General features: G+C 42.1%; 1 pseudogene; it reads right to left on the bottom strand.

Moving 5' to 3' along the window:
• Window positions 1–745: 745 nt before the first annotated feature.
• LOC114046371 lies at window positions 746–1671 on the bottom strand (annotated as a pseudogene).
• Between the last annotated feature and the right edge of the window lie 8691 nt (window positions 1672–10362).

Below are 10362 nucleotides of genomic sequence, written 5' to 3'. Positions count from 1 at the left end.
ATCACCTCCAATGCATTCAATTATTGTCTCAATATAGATGTTTTTGTTCCTAAACTCTCTCCAATTGCCTACTAGATAACTCAAACTAGATGTCCTATAGACACTAAACTCATTATGTTCAAAATTGAGCCCATGTTGTCCCTAAAACCCTTTTTTCTTCCTTACATCCTTATTAGTGTGGAAGATACCACCATCCTCCCATTCACCCAAGCTCCCAATCCAGGTGTCATCCTCAGCTTCTCCCGTTCTCCCCCTAATATCTTATCAATTGCTAAGTGCTGTTTCTATCTTCATAACATCTCTCATATACAACCCTACCTCCTTTAACAGGGGAACCAGTTTGGTGCAGGTCTCATCACTTCACTCCTAGACTATTGCAAAAGCCTGTTGGTTGATTTCCCAGCTTCAAAATGTCCTCCCCATTTGGGGCAGCTAGGTGGTGCAGTGGATAGAACTCTGGCCTTGTAGTCAGGAGGACCTGAGTTCAAATTTGGCCTCAGACACTTGATGCTTATTAGCTGTGTGACCTTGCACAAGTCACTTAACCCTGATTGCTTCACCAAAAAGCAAAAAAAAAAAAATGCCCCCCTTCTCCAGTTCATCCTCCATTTAGCTGTCGAAGTAGTCTTCCTCAAAGAGAGATCTGACCATGTCTCCCCCACCCACCCATTTAGTAAACTCCAGTAATGGGGATTCAGGATCAAATATAAAAGCCCATTCAACTTTTTTTTTTTTTAAGCAGGCATAGTTCAATTTATTTGTTTATAAAAAACATCATCTATGTGGTTGCCACAGCAGCTGCCTGGGTCCTCTGGACAGACACTCGAGTGTGAGTCTTCACAAGATGATAGGTGAATTCCTGATAGGGAGACTTAGTGAACACAGTCTCCTTCCACAGGTCTGGGGTTAGATAGCTGTACGTTTTGGGGATGGCATCAAAGGTAGCTTTAGCAAAGTTGCCCAGAGTAGCAGTACGGCCCCTTGCAGTTGTATAGTAATCATCAATTCCAGCCATCATCAGGAGCTTCTTAGGCACAGGAGCTGAAATGATGCCAGTACGATGCCAGTACCTCTAGGGGCGGGGATCAGGTGTACCAGAACCGATCTACATCTCCCAGTGACCTCGCAGGGCACTGTGTAAAGCTTGCCAATCTTGTTCCCCCAGTAGCCATGTCTCACAGGAATGATGGACAGCTTGACCAGAATGATAGCACCACAAATAGCTGTGGCCACCTCCTTGGAGCACTTGACACCCAGGCCAACGTGGCCATTGTAGTCACCGATGGCCACAAAAGCCTTGAACCTGGTACGTTGTCCACCTCTAGTTTGTTTCTGAACAGTCATGATCTTCAGAACTTCATCTTTCAATGAAGATCCCAGGAAGAAATCTATGATCTCAGACTCCTTGATAGGAAGGGAGAAAAGATAGATCTCATCCAAAGACTTGATCTTCATGTCCTTGACTAGCCGGTCCACCTTAGTGACAGGAACCCACTCCTTGTCTATGGCCTTTTCTCCCCAGGCCCCGAGGCCACAGCCACAGCCTCGACCACAGCCCTGGCCTCGACCTCAGCCCCCACTGCCGAAGCCACCAAGGAAGCCACCTCGGCCTCTGACTCGGGGGCCCCCGGGGCCTCCCTCCCCTCCTGCAGCACCAGCGTTTACTGCCATTTGGTGTTCACTAGAAGTAGAAGCCCATTCAACTTTTAAAGCCTTTCATAACCCGACCCCTTCCTACCCTTCCAGTCTTCTTTTTCCTTCCCCCCTCCATGTACTCCAAGATCTAGGGACACCGACCTTCTTACTCTTTCCTACAAAAGACACTCCAATCTCCCAAATCCTTGCATTTTCACTGCCTTTCCCCTCCCCCCATGCCTGGAATGCTCTGTCTTCTCATCATGATCTCCTGGTTTCCCTGGCTTCCTTCAAATTTCTGATGAAGTCTCATCTTCTGCAAGAGACCCTTTCCAATCTTCTTTAATCTTAGTGCCTTCCCTCAGAGATTTTCTCCATTTTATACTATTTAAATCACATTTGCATACAATTGTCCCCATGTCATTGCTCCCATTAAACTTCAAGCTCCTTGAGAGCAGGGACTATTTTTTGCCTCTTTGTAGCTTTACTCAGCACATAGTAGGTGCTTAATAAACACATAGGGGACATGTAGTAGGTGCTTAACAAATGTTAGGTTTTGTTATTGTTGTTGTTAGATGACTTTCAGATCACAGCAATCCAACTTGCTGAGACGTGAAATTTCAATTTCCATCTCAAGCTGTTGGAAGAAAGACAGGACAGATTGTCAACTGAGCAGTAACATATGTGCCAGAGATCACAGAATATTGGTTCAGGAAGACACTTGAGAGAACATTAAGCATAACCCCTCCTCCCATTTTATAGATGAGGAAATTGAGCCCCATTGAGGTAAAATGACTTCAGCTAAGCTCACACAGGTTTTAAGAGGCATTAAAACACTAATGTTCTGGCTCCAAATCTAGCCATCTTTTTACCAAGCACAACAGAGGTCATCCAGTCTTCAGTCTTGCCTAGTAATAGGGATTTTATTGACCACATCCCTGCCAGGTCATCACCCAGCCTCTGATTGGATACTTTCAGAGACAGGCAATCGGCTGTTTCCCAAGGGAAGCTCTGCTACAATGTCTTAACTTAGTTCCTTGTGCAGCCCTTGTCAAAATAGCCAATATTGTTCCTTTTATAACAATCTCATCTACATGCCTACTATATTCTTAAATCTGTTAAAAGACAAAACAAGAACTTTTTCTATCACTTCCAAAATTTGCAAAATCAATCCTCGTGTTGATAAGTGATTGGGGTTTTGGTTTTATTTAAGGTAGTAGGATTCAGAACTAGAAGAGATTTTAGAAAGCATCTGGTCCAATTTTCTCACTTTATAGATAAGGAAACTGAGGTCCAGAGAGATGAATATACTTCTCCAAAGATATATAGACATGAACCCAGGTTTTCTGACTCCAAATTCAGAGCACAGGAATTTCAGGCTGTATTCAGAATCATTTTAAGGAAATAAAAAAAATAAACTTTTCCAGGGTATTTCATAAAACTTTGCCACTGTTATCTTCAATATTAACTGGTTAACTGTCTGACCTTGGGCTGACTGTCACTTACTGTCCTTATATATGATTCATCTTTTTGTACTCGTACTACTTGTCCTGACTGTTTTATTTTATCGGTCTCTGACCACAGTTGGATCCGGTTTTACGTAATGCTATGATTTTAATAGCTGGTTCCTTCAACTGGGCTTTATATTTATTTTACTTGCCATATGATACTTGTTCTATGCTCTGAGATGTTGGGTCGTTGGTCCCCTGGAGGCAGGTGGCTGGTTGCTATAGTAACACAGTCACAAGGGGGAAGGAAGGGAGGCTGGCTAAGTAAGAGAATGAGTGAATAGCTAAGAAGATGGGAGAAAGTGAATTGGCAAGTGAAAAAAAAAAACAAAACATGAGTTACAGGGAGGGAAGGTGAATGAATGGTCATGAGAATGACCTGAGGATGCCAGAACATCATCTAAATCCTTTGGCCTGAATTTAAACTCATTTCCTTTTATTTGTCCGTTGATGAGGCTGAAGTAGCTGCTCACTCTCTTGCTATAATGGCTCTCAGGGCTATTATTAAACTGCCCATCAACTTTCTGTACTCCATGCTGACTAATCCCAGTTAGTTCAAGTTGAATCTTTTCTCCCAGGTATTATTTATCAGCCTTTTGCATGGCAAAATGGATAGAGCTCTGGACCTAGAGACAGAAGACTTGAATCTAGACTAAGCCTCAGACACTTACTAACTGTATTACCCTGGGCAAGTCACTTAACCTCCTTCTGCCTCAGTTTTCTTATCTGTAAAATGGGAACAATAATGGCACTCTCCTCCCAGGGTAGTAGTGAAGAAAAAATGAGATAATATTTGTAAAGCACCTTGCAACCTTAATGTGCAATATAAATACTAGCTGTCATCATCATCACCCTTCTATATCTCCCCTGAACAACTTCCAAGTTGTTCTCTTCATTTGTGATACCTAGAATTAGATTAGTAAATGAAAAAGTAACCAATCACATTGGGGTGGGACTAACGCCCTTGGCAAGAGAGCTAGGTGCTCTATTGGACCTGGAGTCAGGAATTCAAATCTTGCCTCATACACTTACTAGTTGTGTGACCCTGGGCAAGTCACTTCACCCTGTTTGCCTCAGTTTCTTCATCTGTCAAATGAGCTGGAGAAGGAAATGGCAAACCACTAAAATATCTTTGCCAAGGAAACCCCAAATGGGGTCACGAAGAGTCAGACTCAATTGAACAACAATGCCCTTAGCAAAGACCTCTCCCCAGTCCTTTCCCCCATAGTTCTAATCTCTGATTCAGGACCAAGGAATGCTTGGATTTTCAATTCAATATTGGGTTAGGTGCCATTAGGAGGCTGCCTTTAATTCTAGGCTCAAGGCCTTTTCTTCAGTGGAATCATGGATTTGGGGCCAATCTGGAGCATGCAGGGATTTATTAGGCCCCTTCTGAGCAGTTCTGAATTGGCCCATTGGCCTAATAACTAAAATGTCTTTCCAAGGATCTATCTGAATGGAGGAGAATCTGGGCCTACTCTGTACCCTTGACACCAAACCAATAGTGTAATGGTCTTCAGACTTGGGGAGTAAGGTAAAGTTGACTGAGCTATTCAACCCAGAACATTACCTTTGAGGTGGACCTTTGGAACCAGATGGAATACTCTAAGGGCTGGGTTATTAGATGCCAGGTGGAATGCCTATCCACCTTCTCTTTTTCTCATCATATACTCTGACTGATTAACCCTTGAAATAGACCTCATCTTGTCTCAAATTTTTCCTTAGGAACAGACTCAAGAAATTCTGTACTGTCATTTTAAATTTTGTGGAAGTCATATCACAATATATTTTGTTGACTAGTGGAATTTTTATTATTTTTTTTTACTGTTCCTAGCATTTTTTGACAATCAATTTAAATGTATTCTTCCCTGTCTTTTGTTGCTATTTTCCGTGTCTTCTCTTCTGTTCACCACAATCCTGTGAGTTAGAAGCCTTAAATGTTATTATCTCCTTAATAATCTTTCCATGAGTCACACAGCTAGTAAATATCAGATCCAGGATTCAAACCCAGGTGTCCTGCTCAAAGTCCAGCATGCTTGCAACTCTACTCCTGCTTACCCACAGGGCTCTGGAAAAACCCCTTCCATTCCTTGGGCGCCAATTCTATCTATAAAAATGAGAGTTAGATTTGGTAATCTCTAAGGTCCTTTCAGGTCATTACCTAACTTTCTACACTGCTTTGTAAAAGCAGTCACTTACCTCTTAAATTCCAATGTACAAAATTGCTTTTGCATGATCCACCTGGTATCCACCCTAACCCTTGGGTCCTTGGGGGAGGAGCAGTGCCTTCTCCTAGACAGCTTTCCCCCACTCCTATCTAGAATGATCATTTTCTTCTCCTATGTCTTTAGTCTGCACTTGTCCTTTCAATGATTCATTTTCTTGGTTTCTGACCACAGTTGTTGGAAGAGGTTTTATTCAATACTTTGATTCCTTCAACTAGGCTTTGCAATTATTTATTTTGCTTCTGATGTAATCTGTCTTCTGATTTAAAGTACTAAATCCCTCCCTGGTTTAGGATTTAAAACCCTGGCTTCTGCAGGTTCCCAGAGCCTTTCCATTAAAGGTCTCTCTGCTCTGCCAATATTTATTGCTCAAGTCACTGTTTGCCCAGAAGCTACTATCTCCTGCATCTTCTGGGAAACAAAATTTATATCTCCTGGCAGTGGTGGAGGTGACATCATTAGAGCAGAGTTACCCCCACTCTGGGCTCAGCTGCATAATCACTGAATTTAATTCTCCCCTTGGGAGGAGAGGTGGGGAACACAGTCGAGAGGAGTGGGTCTCTGCAAACAAATGTTATTTACTTCTCCCTCTTCCTCTACCCATTCCTATCGGTTGTAAATGCTCACCCCACCTCTCCTGAGAAGTGTCTGCCGCAGCTCTGCATATGAACCCAGCATCAAGGTGGAACTGGAAATTGTGAGCAGCAGCCAATTGACAGACGGCAACAGGAATTGGGAAGAGGGAAGGAGAAAGAGAAGGGAAAGAGGAGGATGGTTTGATGGATCTGACCTGGCTTAGGAGGATGTCTGCTCAGTGGGGAGCTTGCAAACAAGCTAAGCATTAGAGCAGGCTGGGCACCCTCTGGGGATGGTGTAGTAAGCTGCATGGTGGCTCTGGAGCTCACCCCCAGCTCCCTGGTACCTTGATGCCATGACAACAGCGCTATCCTGATGTGTAGATGCCTGTTTCCATGGTCACCCTCTATGTACCCCCAAAGCTTATGGGGTCTGCTTTGGCAAGAGTTCTGCCTGCCCATAGAACTACCCTCCAGCACACAATTCCCCAGAGAGATGTGGTTCAGGTAACAATTATAGGATGTGCTCAGATGACCATTCGCTAGGAAATTTTAGTTAAATTCACTAGGTAGTGTCCCTAAAGCACTAGAAAACCCTTCAGAAAGAGGAATAATCAGTCAATCATTTTTACCTACCTAATACCAAATATGTATAAGACCATAAAATTTAGAGCTAGTGGGAACCTTAAAGATTTTTTAATCCAGCGCCTTCATTTCACCCAGTGAGGAAATAGGATCAGAAAAGTTAAGTGACTTGGCCAACGTTGCATAGTTAGTAAATAGGAGAGCTGAGATTTGAATACAGCTTGGCAGATTTTTTTTCCCCATTAAGGTAACTGATGTGACCAGTTGCTTGGGCATAATTTAGAGTGAAAATATTATTATGATTGTTATTCGTAATTTACACACACACACACACACACACACACACACACACACATATTACTGTTTATCCAAGTGCTTGATAAGCCTGTCAGGTAGTGATACAAACATTATTCATCTATATTTAAAGGGAAGGAAATTGAGGCTTAGAGAGGAGTAAAGTGATTTGCCCAAGGACATGCAGGAAGTTACTGACATAATCAGAAATAGAACTCACATCTTATTCCAAGACCAGGCTTTTCCTCTCTCTTAATCTTCAATATTGTCCCAATACTCACCATTCTGGGCCACCCAGTTTAGCAATGGAAGGTGCCTGGGGTAGCCACTGGTTCCTTTTCTAGCTACGTCCAAAAATCCATTAGGTGGGGGTGGGGAGAAATAGAAAAGAAGATTTTCTTATCTCTATGTCTGCTAACATGCTTGGCTAATACTTCCCTAGACATGATGGGAAATTAGAGGTCCTCTCTGGCCCCCACACCAGAGTATTTCTATTTTTCTCATCTGCACAGCCAGTACGTATAGTGGACAGAACACAGTGCATAAGCTCAGGAATCAAAGAGAATCAGGTTCAAATTCCATTTCTGGTACTTGCTGGATGCGTGCTTATAGGCACTTCACTTACCCTCTCTAAGATCAGTTTCTTCATCTGTAAAGTAGGAACCAGAATGTTGCCATTTTCTATCTCACAAGTTTAATGAAGAAAGCACTCTTTAATCCAGCCAAACTCATAGCCAGTGCGCAGTCAAGCACTTTCACGTGCAGCCCAACCAGATTGAACATAATTGGGAAACATTAAAAAGATAAATAAAAATAGACTAGAATATGGATAATGTTATTATGGACTGGTAGACTAGGCCCGGAGTCAGGATGACTTATCTTCCTGAGTTCAAATCTGGCCTCTGACACTTAATAGCTGTGTGACCCTTGATAAGTCACTTAACCCTGTCTGCCTCAGTTTCCTCATCTATAAAATGAGCTAGAGAAAGGGAATGGCGAACCACTTCAGTATCTTTGCCAAATGGGGTCACGAAGAGTCAGACATGCCTGAAAAGTGACTGAACAACAATGACAACAATGTTATATGGTTTTCTAAGGTTAGCAGGCCTGCCTGTGGACAGTTTGATAGCCCCATTTCATTTGAATTCAAAACCATTGCCTTCAGGCCATATAAACATAGACTGCTGTTGTCAGGCAGAGTTTCCTGTAATTCAGTCAAGTTCCACAGCATCTTTATTCATACTTGGGATTTTCCATTGATTAGCTGACTTTAGGAACTGCTCTTGCTAGAGAGGAAAGGGAGGAGTGTATGCTCTACCTCCTTAGACACACACCTGGTGTACTGGGAGGGGCAATAAATTTCAAGTAAGAGAGCCTAGAACACAATCACAGTTAAACTATTTACTACCTGTGTAAACTTGGGGGAAAAAACCTTACCTCAGGGCTTCAGTTTACTCTTCTATAAAATAAGAGGGTTAGACTAGGTGACTTCCAAATTCCCTTCCTGCTTGTTATCCAGGATCCTATGTAACTCGACTACCAACCAAGCCTGGGGTATTTTATTTTTCTGAGGGACTGCCCTCGTCACTACTTGTGATGTGACTCCTGACCAGCTGAGAGAATGCTGAGCCTATTTATCTGCAGGAGGCGAGAAGGAATTTCTTCATATGATTGGAAGATGTCAAGAGAGGCAAGGGGGTACTTTTGAATGCCTACCAGAGTTCTCAGTGCCACAGACATGTGAGAAACTGGCCCCCAACATGGCCTTTGATTCTCAATGCTTACAACTCTAGAGACTAAGAGTGGACCCTCCCTCAGTGAAAAGATTCTCTTTCCTTGTTCCTCTTATTTGAAAAGAGATCCTATCTTGCTCCCAGATAAAGAGTTCATTTGCTCTTGTGAATTCTTTGGTCTGTCTGAATCCTTATAACTTCCTAGATTTGTTTGCTACTTACTCTGATAAAGAGGTATAAGAGCTATTCATAATGGACTTTTATGTAACCAGTAATAATTGGATAGGAGCTAAGCTGGCAATAATATGCTTAGTATTACCTTTCCCTTGAGAGTGATCAGGGAAAGTAGCATTGAATCTGAGCCCCCAAAATATTATTCTTCTGGACTACCAATATTTGTGGAATGATGGATAGATATAATTGTAGTACAAATACTTCTCTTACAGAGAGGTGAGGGAAGGAGCAAGTAAGTAGATAAAGCCCTCCTCCTACTTTCTACAATGTCAATAGTGAATAAACATTTATTAAGCATCTGCTATGTGCTAGGCACTATGCTCAGTGCTGGGGATACAAATAAGACAAAGAAGACAGGCTTGCCCTCAAGGAGCTTATAGTCTAACGCAGGAAGACAACACACAAAAGAAAGCTGAAAGAGGGGTAGTGGGAGGGAAGCTGTCAGAGTGTACCAGGCTTCAGGGCATAATGTTCTGTAACATTTGTGGAGTCAAAACAAGCTGAGCAGCTGATGGAAAATGAGGGGTTGCCTTGAAAGTTCTTAGCCCTCCATAAAGGAAGGCTTTGTGAAGAGTTTGTTGCCTACCTGCTAGCAACACAATTAGAGGGAATAGGCAACCGAGGGTGCTGAGAAGCCAGAAATGGTAGTTTCCCTTGGAGAGGGTTGGCTCAATCCAGTGGTATGCTGGTGAATGTTTAACAACCAGCTTTTGGGGGGGGGACAACACAATTTTAAGTTTAATCTGTATTATTAACATTTTCTTCATCACTTTCTTATGTCAAGACAATCAGCAAAACAATAAATCAAGCCCTAATTTGTAACACTTGCCTATTTCCAAGGTGCAAATGCTCACACTGAAAATTTAACAATTAACTTTCATGAGTCAATACTGGCTACAGCATACCAGTGGTCAGAACTCAGGTCAGTATTTATCTATGCCACACTTGTGCTGACTTGTATTCATATTTGCACAACCCAACCACATAAATGAACTGTGTTGCTTAATCTATTCACCCTGGACAATACTTTTCACAGCAGATAAATGATTTGAATCATGGCATTTGGTAACTATCTCAGATGGCCAAGTTCCAATGTCATTGAATCATACTTCGCTAAATCTAGAAGGTGCCTTGGAAATCATCTAGCCATAGGATGTAGAGCTGGAAAGAACTTTAGGAAACTTCTAGTCCAACTCTCTCATTTTACAGATGAGGAAACTGAGGTTTGGATAAGTTAATTAGTTAACTGCCCAAGGTGACCTGGTAGTAAGTAGTAAAGACATAATTCAAACCATGGAATTCTGATTCAAAATGTAATACTTATTTCTCTGTACCATGATACCATCTTGTTTTACAGATGAGGAACTAAAACCTAAAGAAAGGAAGTTATGAATCCAAGGTCACTCAGTCAGTTATGCTAGAGACAGAATTAGAGCTCAGTTCTCCTGATCTCTAGCCCAGTTCTCTATCCACTACAACAAGACTGTTTCCCTACCAGCTTTTAAATTCAAAATAGTATTTGATTCCTACTTCTTTAAGCTATACATTTCCTTCTTTTTTTGTTTTGTTTTGT

This window comes from Vombatus ursinus, unplaced genomic scaffold (genome assembly GCF_900497805.2).
Source record: "Vombatus ursinus unplaced genomic scaffold, bare-nosed wombat genome assembly UNPS02014782.1, whole genome shotgun sequence".
Classification (NCBI taxonomy): domain Eukaryota; kingdom Metazoa; phylum Chordata; class Mammalia; order Diprotodontia; family Vombatidae; genus Vombatus; species Vombatus ursinus.
Note: the sequence above shows the minus strand (reverse complement) of the source record. Positions and strands in the feature narration are given on the sequence as shown.